Here is a 20,277-nt window from a genome sequence, read left to right on the forward strand (position 1 = left end):
CTCTTTTCTTATGCTCCTTTTTATTCTCTTTTTATGCAATTTTTTATCCTCCTTTTTTATACAATGATTTATCGTCCTCTTTTTAAATCCTCTTCTCTTTTTGTACTCTTTTATATCATCCTCTCTTTTCATATTCTTTTAAGTCCCCCTCTTTTCCTATACTCTTTTTAGTCCTTTTTAATACTCTTTTTCCTCTTCTTGTTATGTTCTGTTTTATCCTCTTCTTTATAGATACTCTTTTTATCTTACTCTTTTCATACTCTTTTATATCCTCCTCTTTTCTTATATTCTTTGATATCCTCTTTTTATATGCCAATTTATCCTCCTTGTATATACTCCTTGTTTCCTCTTTTTATTCTCTTTTTTCTCCTCTTTTCTTATGCTTTATTTATCCTCCTCTCTTTTATACTCTTTTTATCCTCCTCTTTTTTATACTCTTGTTTATTCTCCTCTTTTCAAGCTCTTTTTTACCCTCCTCTTTTCTTATACTATTTATAACCACCTGCCAGTGTTACCACGCCACTAACCACCTGCCAGTGTTACCACGTCACTAACCACCTGCCAGTGTTACCACGCCACTAACCACCTGCCAGTGTTACCACGCCACTAACCACCTGCCAGTGTTACCACGCCACTAACCACCTGCCAGTGTTACCACGCCACTAACCACCTGCCAGTGTTACCACTTTTTCAACCACCTGCCAGTGTTACCACGCCACTAACCACCTGCCAGTGTTACCACGTCACTAACCACCTGCCAGTGTTACCACGCCACTAACCACCTGCCAGTGTTACCACGCCACTAACCACCTGCCAGTGTTGGGTTACAAGGAAGAAGGTGTTGGGGAACGTCCTCAGTCGGCGAGAATACGAACCAAGGACTACCGGTATATGCAATGTGATTATAGTGTTGCTGTGTATTATTTAGCATTATTATTGTTGTTGTTATTATTATTATTATTATTATTATTATTATTATTATTATTATTATCATTATTATTTTTATTACTTTTATTATCTTCATTCTTTCATCATTATAATTTTTATTATTATTATTATTATTATTATTATTAATATTATCATTATCATCATTATTATCTATTATTATCATTATTATCATTATTATTATCATTATTATTATTATTATTATTACTATTATTCTTATTACTATTATTGTTATTATTATTATTATAATTACTATTATTCTTATTATTATTATTGTTATTATTATTATTATTATTACTATTATCTTCGTTATTATTTAATATTTTCATTATTTCATTATTATTTTTCGTCATTATTATTATTATTATTATTATTATTATTATTATCATGTTTAGTTTTCATTATATCATATATATTTATTATTATTATTATTATTATCATTATTATTATTATTTTCATTCTTATTATTGTTATTATCTTTATTATTTTCATTACTTTGACCTACAAACTCTCATCGCTGGGGACTCTTTTCATACAGGAGTTGGTTAAAGCCTTCAATGACCCCTTCAGCACGAGTAGCCTTTCTAAAATTAACTATAATTGCCTATAAGCACCGGGAATTAACTGAAAATAAGTCACCGGTCTGAAAAGGGTCAAGGATGAATGGTAATGCTACAGGGACGCTATGTGTTATGGACAATGCCAGGCGGAAGAAGCACCCCTCGAGTGACACAGAGCCTTATGTAGTGTTTTAGCTGGATAATGTAGCTGTGTGGAGGGTAAAGCTGCTGTGTCTTACCTCAGATAGCTGTGTAGACCGTGAGGAGAAAGCTAAATAGCTGTTAAACAGGTGTATATACTATTGTTCAGGCTTTTTCTGAGGCAAAAAAAAAAGAAGGAACCAAAGGCCAGGAACCACGAGATTGTTCCCTCCAAGAAAAAACAAAAACAAGATAACAGAGGAACCAAATTCAAGATCCCGCTCACTTTGAGATGCCTGGACACACTACGTTTAAAAGACTGGAGGTCAAAAGGCAGTAGGAAATACAGACAGAGGAGAAGACAGGTTCCAGAGTTGACCTGTTGCATAATGAAGGACTGGAAGGTAAGGGGTTAACTCTTGCATTAGAGAGTTGGACAGAAAAAGGCATGAGAGTTTGTTGCTAGACGGGTGCTACGCCTGTCGTGGTGGTGGAGGGATGCAAGCAGACAGTTCAGAGGAGCAGTGACCATTGAAGTAGCGATAGAAAAGAGTTAATGATGCAACAGTGCGGCGAAAAGACAGGTTGAAGGGAGCCAGAGAGAGGAGGAGAGTTCATTCATTCATTCATTCATTGCCAGACGCCATGTATCCCAGACGGGGTGGCCAAGGGCTTAGAGTTAATTGTTTTACAGGGAGGGGCACTAATCCTCCACCAACCCCACTTGACGTAGGGATGCCAACAGCATCTGGCGTTCCCAGGCGGTCACCCATCCAAGTACTAACCAGACCCAACGTTGCTTAAGGAGGAGAGTTACTGAGACGAAAAGCCTTTGACTCAACCTTGCTGAGAAGAGTTATATTCTACACGGGGTGAAGGGGGGGGGGGATAAAACCCCTATATCAAGTGAACATCTGTGCGGGATAAAGAAGACACGGAGTCGGCTTAGCACGCCTAATCTCTTTGGAAGGGGAAATTTTACATGAGAGGTAACATGATCTTTCAAGATAAGTCCCGAGATAAATGAAACCCCAAGTATGTTAAAGCGGAATATGTCTTAACTCAACGCCTTTATATTCTGTGGTGAGTGCTGAAGATATTCGTAATCACCTCCCTTCCATCAAGCTCTAGATTCAATTTTTATAATCAGGGAAAATCTTGTACGTTTTCACATCCTAACATTATTTACCATTATTAAAGAGAGGTGTTGAGGGTGAAAAGACATGTACTGCAGGGTAAAAGGTGTTTGTTAGTACTGATTTCACTGAGGTCAGATATGATAAAACATAATAATGTCACTGTAGAAATAAAGATTTATCTTGTAAAGCTAATAAATAAATCAGCGTGGGAAGGAGGGCCACGTTGCTAATATTATCATCATCATCATCATCCGGACCTCCTTTTCCCACCCAAGGGCAGGGTGAGGAGTAGCAACGTCCAGACAGCCCAAGTTTGCCCAGCCCAATGGGTCACGCTTCCCATTCGTTCATCATCATTCAAGCCCACACAATCCTGGCTCTCGCTGATACGCCAAATAACTTTCACCACATTCTGTGAAGCTTCACATTAACGTATAAACTAACACCCAGTCCCATATTATCCCTTTTGAAGCACATGAACTCCAGTCTACTTCCTCTGTTAATGTTACATGAATGAAGGACCCCACAATTACCTCTTGGGGATGGAACCCAGTGAAGGCGTCTGAACTCCTTAAGGGTTGCTTTAAGGCCATGAACACAAAGTGAGTGGTGGTAGGTGTGGGCAGGTACGTGCAGGAGGTTTTGCATCACTGTAACCTCATAAAAAGGTCACACTGACAGTGAGTGGGTGTGGACGGGAACACAAGCCCACCTGAGGGCAAATTATAAGAGGTGACAGGTAATTATTCTCACTTTGGATGGGAGTGGAATTTCAACCACACCCTCTTTGTGGATGCATCAGTCACTGGAGCATAATGACGAATATTTATTACAATGCAACGGAAGATGACAGGACAAAAAAAAAAATAGCTTAGCCTTGTCTGGTCCCTGCTTATTCACACACTGTCACTCCTCTTGTGTGGACGCAACTCCAAAGGTGGAAAAAAAGATAAGTAGAGGAGGAAAGGCAATCCTGGAGTGAGGACTGAGGGAGTGGATGAGTGCGTGGGCAAGGGGAGGGGGTTAATAAGAAGGTGTGTGTGGTGGGAAGTGGTGGGCTGCGGCAGCCAGGCTCCACCTACATAGCTCAGCCTCCACTACCTGAGACTACCTGGCATGGCGGACAGGCGGCAGCGGGTGAGGCGCCACACGCCCTCCTGCTGCTGCCGCTGTTGCTGCCGCTGTTGCTGCTGCTGCTGCTGCTACCACTGCTGTTTGCTGCTGATGTTGGTGCTGATGGTAGTGGTGGGGCTGCTGCACAGGGGAGCTGGCATCGTTACTCTCTGTGTTGGAGTCTTGCCCACCTCCAGGAGTGTCCACTGCAACAAAGAAAACTTGGTTCCAGTATCACAAACAGATTTATGGCCAGTCCTCCGCCATGACCGGGATTTCCTTTCGTATGAGGAACAACGAGCACAGAATCCCCCTATGTCTCTTGTTTTTCCTGCAGAAACAAATGTTACAAACGTCAGGAAAATTAACATAGATTACGGTACAACTGTTTTAGCAGAAGCGGACATGGAAAGGAAAGTACAAAATACCCCCATTGCTCTTGTCCATCCTACAGATGCAAATCATAAGTACGACAGGGATTTGATTGTAATACTATACTCTCTCTCTCTCTCTCTGTATGTATATATATATATATATATATATATATATATATATATATATATATATATATATATATATATATATATATAAATTACAGATTGATTGAATCTATCCCTTTGTTTGTTCTATAGGGCTGTCACATTGTCCGTTTCCTCTTTTAAAAATTATTCATATAACGAAACACGTTGCAGTATGATTTTGTTGTTGCTGTTGCTTAATCCCGGTCCACCTGGCTTAGCTGACCGCAGGTAAGCAGCTGGCCCTGTGGGATGGTGCCCATGTTGATGCTGTGTCTGAGTCGTGTTGGTGTGTTGTGCAGTACTCCATAATGTGTGTTATGTTGTGCGGGCATATATACAAACAGGCACGTGTCATGTGTGACTGCACCCAGCCTAAATTTAAGCTGGTAATTGAGGAGGGCCGGGTGATGTCCTGATCTAAGCCTACCCAGGTGAACTCGATCAGCTCTATTTAGGATGCCTCTGATGGGTGGATGTTGGGAGGGGGGCGTGAAGTATAGTGATCTGATCAAGGTGTTGCACTGCCCTGTGTGTGAACTGTATATGTAGTTGTTTCTTCAGTGCCAGTGTAGGAACTAGAAAGGTCTGGAGATGTAATGTTTCCCATGAGGGTCTGGAATTGTTTGTGTGGTGACTGTTTTGTGTGTCATGTTGTGTTGTGTGGCTGTCATGTAATAACAGGGGTGTTGTGGACTGGGACAGACTGCTGCATAGAACCGTGTGCCCTTCATATCAGGAAGTCTCTGACAGGGGCGAGTTTAGTCTCAAAATATATGTGAGTCGTAGGAGTGGCATTGGTGAACTCAGTGGTGATGAGAGTGATGTTATGTATGGTTTGAAGATGTGGTAGTGGGTGTTAGACAGGAAGGCAACCAAAAGGGAGAGGACAGGGCGACATGGAGGCGATTTGCTTATGGCTACCCCTTAGGGGATTGAGGCGTCTGGCTATTGATAGATGGAAATGATAGACAGACTTGGACTGGTGACAATTTTCTGTGGCCAAACTGAGTCATCATGCTGGCTTCTACGGACTCATGAGGCTGATCGTCTAGTCCACGGGGAGAGTTGCAGAAGCGGTTTCAGGAGTTTCGCAGGCGATTGTACCTCTGGATCGGCTCTTGGGGCGGTGGTGGCGGCCCCTGGTGTCCTTCCTGGCATCTTCCGGCCACGCCCTCTCCTGGTCCTGGGCGGCGGCGGGGGCATTCTGGGTACCACTGGGCATCGATTTGGGTCGACTCCCGTACTCCCCACCACGACTGCCTCGGCTGATGTAAGCGATCTCTGTCACAACAAGACACGGAAGCTTTAGTGTGCTAGCTTCAACCTGGCAAAATAATACACAATTTCTGGCATAGCAAGACAGAGCCTATAGTGTGTTTGTTTTAACCAGACACAGATACAGTATATGCAATATTTGGTATAGCAAGACAGAGCCTATAGTGTGTCTCAGCTATGACGTACAAATTAGTCTCTTCACATTAAATTGGCCCAGATATTCGTTATCTTATAGCATCTTTCACGTTTCTCAGAAACAGGGTAAGACAGCAGTAAGTCTTTGTCAGGCTCTACATCCTTTTCATAGCACATCTTCGTGACTAGAGCCATATTTTCAGTGGCAAGGTAAGACAGTAGTGAGGCTCCGTCAGGCTCTACATCCTTTTCTTAGCACTTCTTCTTTCTTAGCACTTTTTCGTGACTAGAGCCAAATCCTAGAGTAAACCTATTGTTGCAGCTCAGTGGCAGAATATGACAATGCTATGGCTCTACATCCTTTTCAATGCACTTCTTCGTGATTAGCACCACGACCCAGTGTTAATCTCTTGCATCAGCTCAGCATTCAAGGTAGAGGGATGGTAATATTAGGCCAGGTTAAGGTGAAGGAAGTATTGTCTAAGTGTTTATGCATCACCAGCTGACTGTTGGGTATCTGCCTCGCTCCTGCCTCACCCCTGCCTCACCCCTGCCTCACCCCTGCCACTTATAGTGTGCCTTTTACCCACATTTGCCTTACCCCTGCTTCACCCTCACCTTTGTCCTTGTAGTGTGACTCCTCCTTGCATTTTGCCTCACCCCTACCTCTTCTAGTATGCCTTTTACCTATATCTGCCTCACCCTTGTCTCACCCCTGCCTCATTCTTGTCTCATTCCTGCCTCACCCTCTCCTATCTCCATCTATGCTTGTGCGACTCCTGCCTACATCTGCCTTACTCCTGCTTCCCCCCTGCCTCACCTGTCTCCTTGTAGTGTGACTCCTTTCTACCCCTGCCTCACCTGGTTCCTTGTAGTGGGATTGCGACCGCTGCCTCACCCCTGCTTCACCTGCCTCCTTGCAGTGGGACTGGGGCAGCTGCCTGGGGACCTGACCGTAGGCTGGGGACTGCTGGGGCTGGTGGCGGTCACTGGGGGGGGGGGGGTGAAGGGAAGCACCAAGACAGTCACGAGGGGTCATTACGTACTGGGACAATCCTTACTCTAAGGTGTCTTCCGAATTACCCACACTACGAGATCCCAATACGTGGAGAGAGAGAGAGAGAGAGAGAGAGAGAGAGAGAGAGAGAGAGAGAGAGAGAGAGAGAGAGAGAGAGAGAGAGAGAGAGAGAGAGAGAGAGAGAGAGAGAGAGAGGAAACGAAGATGACAGAGAGGTAAAGGTGAAGGCCTTCATGGAAGGACCCACCTACCTTGCCAAGGTTACTTTAAATTTAGGGCAGACTATGATTAAGTGCGTGTCAGTAACATCATAAAAAGCCTCTATTCTTAGTTACATTTACAGTGTATATAATTAGATATATTTACAGTATTAATAATTATATATATTTCTGTACAGTCACCAAAGGCTCCGTATTCATAGACAGGCTTAAAGTTTCAGGTAGCATTTTTGAATTCTGAAACTTTCCTTATTAATTTGTCAATCAGCTAAATATATAGTATGTCTCTTGCCCTGTTTGCTGTAAAGAGATCCATCCAGTCAAATACAAACGCAGTGGTCTGAGCCTGAAGTCTGCTTGTAAACGTATGAATTGAGGGAGAAAGCGTGCATTTGCGTCACTTACACTGCTGTTAGTTATTTACTGATTTTATAAGGAAGGTCGTATATTGCACACTTCTATCTTGTCTTTGAGGGGACGGCTCATTCTGCTGGTGTGGGAAAGACATGTGTTTTTGTATTCTGAAATTGCTAATCAACCATGTAGAGTTTAGGTGAAGAGCAGACAATAAAAAGTATAAAACTGGTGGAAAGCAGAAAAATAATGCCTGGTAGACGCTGGTAACGTTGATTAATACCCGCAACACAAGAGAATAGGGATGTGTAAAATATGGACCAGCCTATTCTCTACAAGTATCTATGTAGAATAACTATGGGATAAAGTCGACTGATTGGTATTTAAGGGAATATCTGTGGATGTGATAGGAAGCGTTAGGAGGAACACACTGAGGTGGTTTGGCCATGTGGAGAGGATGTAGAGTGGGAGACTGACGAGGAGAGTGTATGTGAGTGAGATGGAGGGGGAGAGAGGGAGGGGGAGGCCAAAGATGAGATGGAGGGATGGATGGAAAGGTATATGAGAGAAGAGGGTGTGAGCTCGAAGCAGGGTAGTGAAATGGCGGGGAACAGGGCGACATGGAGGCGATATGTTTGTGGCCACCCCTTATGGGATTAAGGCATCTGGCAATAGATAGATTGGTAGATCTTAAGGCTCTAAAGTATTATCCTGTCTTTCACTTATATTTACTCCAGTCTATCGTCCTCTATATTGTGTACGTAATACGTAAATCCGTATGTAATACAGTCATGGCTTAAAGTCCATTGCTTGATTGTTGCTATACTCTTCTCGCTCCAACATGGCCCAGATTATCTTTCTTTTGTAGCTTATTGCATACAACTCAAAGCACAATAAGACAATACTGCAACTCTACCTCCATTCCGTAGCACTTTTTTGTGACTAGCATGATATTCTATTGTAACACTAATTTTACACCTCAACATTCAAGATGGAGAGATGGAGATTTTAGGCCAAGTTAGAGTAAAAGGAGTATAGTAGGAGGCATAGGGACATACAGGGATCTGAGGCCTCATTCTGTGCTACATTTACTTCAAGGAAACTGTTTCGTGTAATAATATTTAATTTCTGTCATATATAATTTCTTTAAAGCAAGGAAGAAGGAACCAAATGCCAGGAGCCTGCAAATTATTCTCTCCAAGAAAAAACAAAAACAAGATAACAGGCAGCCAAATTCAAGATCCGTTCCTTACTCTTTTTTTTTTTTTTTTTTTTTTATGTGTCCGACTGTGGGCATAGGCTTCACAGCCTGCTATCAAGGCCCAGCAGTCCTCCTACATACCATACACCTCTACATGTCACCACTTCGGCACTAACACCCACCGTCCATATTGAATACATGCTAGGGCTGTCTCATACAGGACTGGTGTATTGGTATTAGCGGGGGTATTTTTACGACATGTCGGCTGGTCTTCTGGTAGATCAGTAAAGCCTGATTTAATGAAATTCAAATCCTGAAACTGCTCCCTGCCCCAGCCGGGATTTGAATCTGGGTCCGTTAGGACTGCAGGCCACCTCTCTACCGATTGAGCCACCGCACTCTGTAATTGCTTGAGTACTATAATGGTGGGCTAAAGTCGACTGCTTAACTGTTACCTGAAGGTGGCATAGGGGCATATCTCATAAGGATCCGACGCCTCATCCTGCATCTTGAGAGAGGCGAGAGACCCCCTTGGCTTCTTGGTCGGGGCTGGGGAATACACGTGACCTCCTCGCGTGAGTTGGCAGTTGTTGGCGTTGTCCTCCTCGCCGCTGCCGCCCTTCTGGTCCACACTCTCGCCCTGTCTGCTGGTCAGCGATACGGATAGTTATGCTGTTTCATCATTATCATCATCATCATCATCATCTATAGCTTCCTCCTCCTCCTCCTGCTCCTCCTTCTCCTCCTCTTCATCATAATCGCTATCATTTTTATCATCATCATCGCCATCCTCATCATAATCCTTATCTTTTTTATCATCATCATCATCATCATTATCATCATCATCTGTATCTTCCTCCTCTTCATCATCATAATCGCTATCATTTTTATCATCATCATCATCAGCAGCAGCAGCAGCATCGACATCATCATAATCTTCATCATCATCATCATAATCTTCATTATCATCATCATCATCATCATCATCATCATCATCATCATCATATTTATCCTCCTCGTCCTCGTCCTCCTCCTCCTCCTCCTCCTCATCATCATCATCATCATCATCATCACTGGATGAAGCAAGGTTCAGAAAGCAAGAAGAAAATACTATAGAGTGAGAATTAAGACAACAGCATGAACAGTAAAATGGGCCACACACTGACTCACTCTTCGTTCAAGCCCCAGGAATCCTGACTCCATTTCACATTTTTTCCTATTTTTTTCCCACATTCTTCGTGGTTTAACTTGATCTAAATTTGCTAATTTTCATCTTGAATGTTGAGTTGTAACTGGAGACTAATACAAGAAACAGCGCTAGTCACGAAGAATTTATGGAAAGGCTACACAGCAGAAGGTCTCAGCTCTGCCATTGAGCTACGGGAAGTTAGCTGCAAAAGGACGAATATCTAGGCGAAGTTAAGGTGAAAAATCTAATTAAATCTGTCTATAATTAATCTATATAATTGTAAAATAATGTCAAAGCGTTTATATTTTGATTTTGACAGCCCTAACACCGTGACTTTACGGCAAACAAGGTACACCTAGACTGCTAGAAAAGGGAAGGAATTATGTAGCAATGAAAAACAGGAGAGAAGGATTAATGTTGCAATGGAAAGCAGGAAAAATATACAGTAGGAGTGAGGCAAGAAAAGAAAGTTGCTACAAAATAATCAGCCATCACGGGAGGAAGATCGCCAGCACTTTCTTCCGGCAGTTGCGATGGGAAGTGCCACGTGAAATATTTTTAAGTTACCATTATGAAGAACACAATGCAAGACTCTGCACGTATTCTCGTCGGTTGAGGAAGCTCGCTAGCACCTTTTCCTACGCGATTTAGTTTCCTTATTGCACCTTACTGTATTCTTGTGTTACACAAACCCTTTCCATGTCGCCATACTCTGCATAAATATCGCACAAAAGGGTACTGGATTAACCAGTCATATCCAAAAATAAATCGCTAAGGAGGAGGTACTAGGGAGCTTCCTCGCCTGATAATAATATGAGGAAGCTTCCTAACACCTTTTTCTAAGCTATTTTATTTCGTTTTTTGCACCTTACTGTACTCCTATGTTACATAAACACTTTCAATATCGCCATACTCTGCGTACATGTCGTACAAAAGGATATTAGCCAGTCATATACCAAAAAAATAAATCGCTAAGGAAGAGATGCTAAGGAGCTTCCTTGCCCGATGATAATATGAGCCTGTGAGGAGGAGGATATGCCGTGAAGAAGGCGGCAGGAGGAGGATACGCCGTGAAGAAGGCGGCAGAAGGTGATGAAGAAGGAAGGACACAACACTGCCATGGAACTGAAGGTGATGCTTGGCCCCTAATGTCCCTCTGGCTCTATGTTCTCTGTTATATTACGGAGCCGTTCTGTTAGACGGTGTGTGTGTGTGTGTGTGTGTGTGTGTGTGTGTGTGTGTGTTTTGATCTTTTACATATGTGTGTGTGTGTGTGTGTGTGTGTGTGTGTGTGTGTGTGTGTTTGTGTGTGTGTTTTGATCTTTTACATATGTGTGTGTGTGTGTGTGTGTGTGTGTGTGTGTGTGTGTGTGTGTGTGTGTGTGTTGATCTTTTACATATGTGTGTGTGTGTTGATTTTTTACATATGTGTGTGTGTCTTGATCTTTTACCTGTGTGTGTGTGTGTGTGTGTGTGTGTTGATTTTTTACATATGTGTGTGTGTCTTGATCTTTTACCTGTGTGTGTGTGTGTGTGTGTGTGTGTGTGTTGATCTTTTACATATGTGTGTGTGTGTCTTGATCTTTTACCTGTGTGTGTGTCTTGATCTTTTACCTGTGTGTGTGTGTGTGTGTGTGTGTGTGTGTTGGTCTTTTACATGTGTGTGTGTGTGTGTGTGTGTGTGTATGTGTGTGTTGGTCTTTTACATGTGTGTGTGTGTGTGTGTGTGTGTGTGTGTGTGTGTGCTTTTTTTGCTATCTTCTGGTGACCATCCGTTAAGTCACTTGTACAAAGATGCTTCAGTACTGTGGGGCTGGAGAATAGTCAATGACTTATTTCGTCATCTCCCTCTCCTTCTTCTTCTTCCTCTCCTCCTCCTCCTCCTCCTGCTTCTTCTTCTTCTTTTTCTTCTTCTTCTGATTATTATTATTATTCATCCATCCATCATCTAATCCTACATTGCCCCATAAGAAGCGTAGGAGCCCGGGGCTAGGCAAGTTGGTCCTGACATTTAAGATGAGAGTGACCAGCCTCACTCATCCCTGAGTGGCATTACTTGAGCAATAAGCCCCAACCATCCCTTGGATATAAACATTCACTGGGTCAATCCGATTGGTTCGGCATAATTACCCACTAAACCACCAGGCGCAAAAAATTTGGTTATATGGTTACCACCCAGCGTAGTAAATGGTTTCCTGGTGTACAGGAAACCATTTGGCTTGTCACTCAGTGCAGAGTCATCCACAGGCAGAAGGAAGAGGAAAGAATGAAGGAAAGAAAGACAGAAGAGAGAGTGTAAAGTCACCCGTAGGCAGAAGGACGAGGAAAGAATGAAGGAAAGAAAGACAGAAGAGGATGGAAGGAAAGAAGGATGGAGGAGAGGAAAGGGCAGACACCCGAGAGCAGCACTACATCGAGTGAGTCAATAGTGAATGCCCCACCTACCACAATTATTATTATTATTATTATTATTATTATTATTATTATGATTATTATTATTTTTGTTATTATTACTAATCATAATTGTTATTTTATATTAATTATTATTATTATTTTACTCATGCTCATTATCGACTGAAGAAATTGTGACCCGTCCCCTGGGTGACCTTGGGGATGTCTTAACATCTCTTCCATCGCTGTTTATTCTGCAGGTCATACCTCAAGCTATGTCTATAATAAAGAATAAGCATCCCACAAAAGGAATGTCAAGGCGTATGATGCAAAATAAGTGGAATAAATCGCTATGGAAGAGGCGATACGGAGCCTCCTGTCTCACTTACAATACATTACTGTCAAAGATATATATCTACAGTATACCCAAAATCCAAGACCTACACCCATACTACAGTATACCCAAAAGCCTAGACCTATACTCATATGTACAGTATACCCAAAAGCCTAGACCTACAACCATATCTACAGTATACCCAAAAACCAAGACCTATACTTATATACAGTATACTCAAGCACCAACACATACACTCATATCTACAGTATACCCAAAAGCCAACACATACACTATCTACAGTATGCCCCAAAACCAAGGCGCCAACGTACCTGTAACCGCCGTATTTTCTTCTCCTGACGGCGACACAGACACAGATGATGAATGCCGTAGCGAGGAGCAGGGCACTGACCACCCCCGCCACGATGTGTGCATCCAGCCAGGCGTCCACACTCCTGGCCACACTAGGGGGCACCTCCTGCACCCACTCCGCCGTGATGAAGCCTGAGGAAGAGGCACTTCTGAGTCCAGGAGCAGATCCAGTTGTTGTCAGACAAGTATGCGTTTAAAACTGAGAGTGGTAGTTAATAATTATATATGCACGATCATAAGCTATTCTAAATCCATGATGAACGAAGCTTCATTCACAAGATCGGATTCATACGACTGGAGCTTCGGAACATGTACAATAGTTCTTTACCCTTGTAAGAAAGAGAGAGAGAGAGAGAGAGAGAGAGAGAGAGAGAGAGAGAGAGAGAGAGAGAGAGAGAGAGAGAGAGAGAGAGAGAGAGAGAGAGAGAGAGAGAGAGACAGAGACAGACAGACAGACAGACAGACAACACATCTTGACCTCCATCATTGTCCTTGTTGGCAACCAAATTCGGCATTTTTCTTTTTCTTTCATTTTTTTTTCTGATGGAACTCCGCCACTCCCACAACACAAGCCTTATCTATAAAGCAGGGATGAGTCTCCTTGGTTACTATACTATTTTCATTTCAGTTTGGCTTCAGGTTGCCATCTCACCATCTTGAAAGCTGAATTGTAACGATAAATCAACCCTAGAATGCTATGATGCTAGTCACGAAGAAATGTTGTGGAAAGTATGTAGACCAGTAGCATAAATCTCTCTCTCTCTCTCTCTCTCTCTCTCTCTTTCTCATTGAGCTATGTGAAAATCAGCTACAATGAAAAAAATCATTGGGGAGTCGAATGCTAAACGCCCGCCAGAATATGCTGTTGGCCAAGTTACAAGCTACTTACAAATCATATGTGAAGAAAATTCGCAAAACTCTACGACATTCAGTCACCACGTTTCACATAAAGCCAATTCATATTAACTGAAAGGAAAGCATTCGGGAGTCGCATGCTAATCGCCCGCCAGAATATGCTGTTGGCCAAGTTACAAGTGCTGCCCCCTGGGGGGAAAGATGATGGCGCCCCTCCCTGGGGGACGCCACCCCCCGGGGGGACAGGGGGCGGCACAACCCATGAGGGGTCAGGGGAGGCACGACCCCCGGGTGGGTCGGGGGGCCCCGATCCCCCCAGGGGACGCCGGGGGGTGGCGGCCCCCCCTGGGGACCTGGAAGATTTTGGCCCTATCTTCATGCTCTGAAGGTTTCATGTTGATAGCTCAAGCCGTTCATATGATATAATGGCACTAATGGCAGCCATTTTGGTGACCTTGACCTTGACCCCGAGTACCCATTTTCGAACTCGGCCATGATTTTCGCCATATCGTGATACCCTGAAGGTTTCATATTGATGGCTCAAGCCGTTCATGTGATATAATAACAGACACACACACACACACACACACACACACACACACTATCGTCCATCAAACATGCCTACACCGGTGAGTTTGTAGTACCGGACAGTCAAAGTTATTCTGATATTTTTCTTTCAAAGCTCACCTGACCTAACAACCCTGGCCTAATCAAGTTAACCCAACTAATCAAGGATAATCAATCTAACCTCAATTAACTACGCAAACAAGGAGTCTAACTGCCCCAAACTGCAATAATTACCCTCGAAGCTCACCTCCCTCAAAGCTCACCTCCTTCGCTGTCCTTGGTGGCCACTCTGTATACAACGGTGGTGTCTCCGGCAGTGGAAGCGGCCGTGATCCTCAGCAGGTGCCACGTGGATGAGGTCAGGTCACATACGCCAAGGTCACTCGTGTCGCGGGTCACGTGAGGGTTAAGGGACGTCCACCCACCCTTGGAGACGTCCCTGCTCTGCTCAACCTGGAGAAGGAGTCAGACGTGAGAGACTGAACTGTGAGGATGCCCCAAGTGACATCATCATCATCATCATCATCATCATCATCATTATCATCTTCATCTTCATCTTCATCTTGATCATCATCATCATCATCATCATCATCATCATCATTATCATCTTCATCTTCATCTTGATCATCATCATCATCATCATCATCATCATCATCATTATCATCTTCATCTTCATCTTCATCTTGATCATCATCATCATCATCATCATCATCATCATTATCATCTTCATCTTCATCTTCATCTTGATCATCATCATCATCATCATCATCACCATCATCATCATATTATTGGTTGAGATGATCCTGGTGTAGAAGTGAAACATGGGAGACCGAACTTTGGGAATACTCATTGACACCATAACCATCATCATCATCATCATCATCCTCATACTGTGGTTGAGATTATCTTGGTGTGAAGAGACCGAACTTTGGCAATACTCAAAGTGACATCAAAAACATTACCAAATCAATCCTCTGTCTCATATCATCACTGCTATCATGATTCTGTCAGCGTCCTCTCGTACATTACAGTATGTCGGTATTAATAATGAGCGTGGTGGTCATGTGGAGAAAATGGAGCATGAGAGACTGGCTAGGAGAATGTAGCCTATGTATGTGAGCGAGGAGGAGAGGGAGAAGGGGAGGTGGATATCGAGGATGATGATATGGGATGGAGAGGTATATGGGTGAGATCAAGGATGAAGTGAAGGGATGGGATGGAGAGGTATATGAATGAGGGTGATTTGAAGGGAGGACAGCTTGATGGCGGAGGATAGCTCTGTCAATATTAGTGTGAGAGGAGGGCAACGTTACCTTCCAGTGTGTAATGGGGCAGCCAACTTCCGGCCAGGTGTAGAGGCGTAGTGTGACACAGGTAGAATTGACCTCCACCAGCTGGGCAGGGTCGGGGCGTCCAGGGGCTGTCACAGGAAGACTAGCAATTAGCATAACTTAATTGCCTGCCTCAATGACCCCCCCCCCCCGTGTACAGCCCATTCCAGGTTACAATTACACTGGGCTTGTGTTCTCGTTGGTTAAGGAAACCCCCTAGCACCTCTTCCTTAGCGATTTAGTTTTGTATTCGGCTGGTTAAAATCGGTTTGTATGATATTTATGCTGAGTATGGTGGTATTTGAATGATTTAAAGGACACACAAGAGGACTGTAGGGAGTAATATGCAATATAAATCGCTTAGGAACAGGTGTTAGGGATTTCCCTTATTGGACGAGAAAAAGAACCCTAGACTCACCTTTCCACACCTGCCCAACATCAAATTAATACCATCACCTGTAATTATAATTCTTACCTGAAACGGGTTATAATTACAGGTGACGAAGTTAGAGTGAAGGCGTATGAGCAGGTGTGGATGGATGTAATTCGTGGATGAGTGTAAGTATATATAACTTAAAATACACAACAATGGACAGGTATTAATCTAAACCTTCTCCATGCCCTTGGTGTTACATTCAAATATTTCAGTCTGCGTGTATCTAATGGGGAATATGCAAGGTGTTCAGGAGTCGTCAGAGGAAGAGTAGGCTCTGATAAATATGCCTGCTTTCACAAACCACGTGTACTTGATAGGCCTAAGTATAAACCTTCCACCTTCATCACTAATCTCACATTCAAAGACTTCAATTGGTGACCGAGTGTCCAGCGTGGAACATATCCAATCCTTACAGACAGACAAAAGTTTGCCTACTATTCCACTGCTTCTGCTTCACACTTAGGGCATATCCGTCACTTTCCCTCCTGAGGCATCATATCAGAGCATCATACGTAGCCAGTGAAATATGTCAGACCTCTTCCAGCGTAGCAATATTAGCTAGCAGCAGAACGTGAGAAACACAAGATATTAACTGAAAGTTATGTTCCCGAGAGTAGTAGTAGTAGTAGTAGTAGTAGTAGTAGTAGTTTTGTTGTTGTTGTTGTTGTTGTTCTAGTCTCAGTGGACTGTAGGAAACCTCCACGTCAGCCGGTCGCTCCCTATTGTCCTTTGTTGAATCTATGTCGAGGTTTTATTAAGTTGCTTTGTGTTGTGATAGTGTGGTGCTTGAAGTGAGTGTATTGTGATGGTGGTGGTATAATATTTTGGATATACTAGAGCGTTAGTGAGCTTTGTCTTGGCACTGTGTCTGTACGAGGGATCTAAAAGAGAAGCTTCAGAAGGACTACGAAGAATGAGGTACTTACTGCTGCCCAGTGTGGTGGCCAGAAGGACGGGGCTGGGTGGACTGGTGCCCTGGCTGTTCCACGCGGTGAGGTAGAGGTGGTGAGGTGCTCCACATGGCAGACCTCGCACCACTGCACCTGTACCACCTCTATCAACACGCACCTCCATCCACTCACCCGCCCTTACCCGGTGGTGCACCGTGTACCCTGTTGGAGACACATTATGACTGCAATGTCTGTGTTTTGGCTTGTCTCTGTCTCTAAACACACACACACACACACACACACACACACACACACACACTGTACTAATATATAATACATAAAGGAGTAGTTACATGTGGCATTTTTTAGGTCCTGTTCTAGCCATTAGGTCCGGTATAATATTCAGGGAAACTGCCTAAAAAAGTTTCATTGCTGCCTATAATAATGATTGGCCAGTTTTGCTCTTTACAGTACCTGTTGCATTACAGCAATATTATGAGGCATTATGGACATATAACGAAGACTCACTGTACACGCCGTACTGCAGAGGGATGCCTTCAAGTGGCAGCACATATATAATTGGGCGGCTCAGTTACCTGGTTATACAAACCAGATATTCATTCTTAGATCTTTAGTGGAAAAGTTTCTAGAGAAAGGAAAAAAGTTGTATGCGGCCTTCATGATTTGGAGAAAGCATATAACAGGGTGGATAGACAAGGATTTTGGAAAGTATTAAGAATATTTGGAGTAGACGGGAAGTTGCTGAATGCCGTGAAATATGTATGATGGTGCTAAGGCTGCAGTGTGTGTGGATAGTGAACTGAGTGAATTTTTCTGTCTGAAGGTTGGATTGAAACAAGGATGTGTCATGTCTCCATGGTTGTTCAGTCTGTATATGGATGGGGTTATAAAACAGATACAAGGTAGGGCAGTGGATGTTGGAGCAGCCCTAGTGAGAAAGGGCAGTGTTTAGAAACCCCTGTACTGCTGTTTGCAGATGATACTGTGTTGTTATGTGAGGACGAAGGGAGGTTGCAAGGCTTGGTGAATGAGTTTGGGAGAGTATGTAAGAAACGGAATCCAAAGGTGAATGTAGGGAAGATAAGTTATGGTCTTCGAGAGAGGTGAAGTCAGTGAATGTACTGTACAGTGAGGTTGGGTGAGGAGGAGATGGAAAATGTGAGTGCATTTAAGTACTTGGGTAGTGTGATGAGTAAGGTTGGAAGTTTAGAGGGTGAAGAGCTTGAAAGAGTACAACAAGGAAGAAAGGTTGCTGGTTCCTTGAAAGCAGTGATAAGAAACAGGGAAGTGAGCATGGAAGTGACAAAGTTATTACATGACGGTATTGTGGTACCATCTCTAACGTACGAAAGTGAAGCTTGGACCTTGTTGGAGGGACAGAAATCAAGAGCGAGAGCAGTGGAAATGAGTTACTTGAGAGGAGCCTGTGGAGTCACATGGAGACACAGAATGACAATTGAGGATATGAAGGAGCGTTGTGGTGTGGATGTGGATGTGATACGAAGCGTTGGGAGAAACACACTGAGGTGGTTTGGACATATGGAGAGGATGTAGAGTGAGAGACTGACGAGGAGAGTGTATGTGAGTGAGGTGGGGGGGGAGAGGGAGGGGGAGGCCAAGGATGAGATGGAGGTATGGATTGGAGAGGTATATAAGAGAGGGGTGTGTGAGCTGGGAGCAGGGCAGTGAAATGGCGGAGGACAGGGCGACATGGAGACGATTTGTTCGTGGCCACCCCTTACGGGATTAGGGCGTCTGGCGATAGATAGATAGACAAAGGTCCTTCACCCACAACCCTGTCCCCTGAGAGGAGGGTGGTGGACTGCAGGAGGATAGTTAAGCCTGCAGTCCACCGGGTTCATGTTGAGATAGTCCTGGGTATGCAAGAACTTGACTACACTCAGGCTTATCGATTTCTCCACAATATTCAGTATAAATTCTCGTTTCCTCTTCCTTCTGCGTACGAGTGACTTTGCACTCCATCGTCTGTCTTTCCTTCATTCTTTTCTCTTCCTTCTTCCTACAGGTGACTTTACACTCCCTCTTCTGTCTTTCTTTCCTTCATTCTTTCTCTTCCTTCTGCCTATGGGTGACTGTACATTGAGTGACAAGCCAAATGGCTCCCTGTACACCAGGAAGCCATTTACTAAGCTGGGTGGTAACCATACAGTATAACCGAATTATGTCGCCTGGTGGTTTAGTGGGTAATTAAGGCACTCCAATCGGATTAAGCCTGTGTAGGTTTATATCCAAGGGATGGTTGGGGCTTATTGCACAAGTAATGATACTCAGGGATGAGTGAGGCTGGTCACTCTCATCTTAAATGTCAGGACCAAATTACCTAGCCCCGGGCTCCTACGCTCCTCATGGGGCGGCATAGGATTGGATGATGGATGGATGGATGGTAATCTGTTATTGTACAGATACTGTAATAAGGTCCGTCACTCAGATTGTTTTTGCTGCTGTTGTTGTTGTTCCTTGTTATCTCCAGACCCATTTATTCAGGCTTCTCAAACTGAAGGGGTTAGATACAGCCTTCACAACCCCTTCACTGCTAGGACGCTCTCTGAAGCTGAATAAAACCGTCTTGAGGCAGCAAGGTGCCACTGACAAAGACGTCACTGGACTGAAGGGGTTAATCTCTCAGCTCACCTTAGATGGGTGTTGCTCCTTCCCCACTTCTTGCTTTGTACACAGGTAATTAACATGTCCCTCACCTATAATGGCTGCTTTACCATTCGTACACACACACACACACACACACACACACACACACACACACACACACACACACACACTAAAATAACTGCTCAACTTATTAAGAATAGGCGCCAGCTACTACTACTACTACTACTACACACACACACACACACACACACACACACACACACACACACACACACTAAAATAATCTCTCATCTTATTTAGAATGGGTGCTACTCTATCACCATATACTACTACTACTACTACTACTTCTACTACTACTACTAATACTACAAAACACACACACACACACACACACACACACACACACACACACACACACACACACACACACACACACACACACACAACCTCTCTGCTTACCTAGAATGGGTGCCCCTCCATCGCCAGTGGGTGTAATGGTCAGGTTGAGGGTGTGGTGGGTGGCGTGTGCTAGTGCCGGGGTGGGCGGTGGTGGTGGGGTGAGAGCAACAACTTGGTGGGTCACGCTGTCCTCTCCCACACTGTTTCGCACCCAGCATGTGTAGTTCTCAGTCTCCCTCACAGC

At 43.8% G+C, this 20,277-nt stretch overlaps 1 pseudogene; it reads right to left on the reverse strand.

The window, feature by feature from the left end:
- Nucleotides 1-20,277, reverse strand: part of LOC145409208 (cell adhesion molecule Dscam2-like) — a 62,280-nt pseudogene that overhangs the window by 860 nt on the left and 41,143 nt on the right.

This window comes from Coenobita brevimanus, chromosome 80 (genome assembly GCF_032717465.1).
Source record: "Coenobita brevimanus isolate Jiangsu-jjx chromosome 80, ASM3271746v2, whole genome shotgun sequence".
Taxonomy (NCBI): domain Eukaryota; kingdom Metazoa; phylum Arthropoda; class Malacostraca; order Decapoda; family Coenobitidae; genus Coenobita; species Coenobita brevimanus.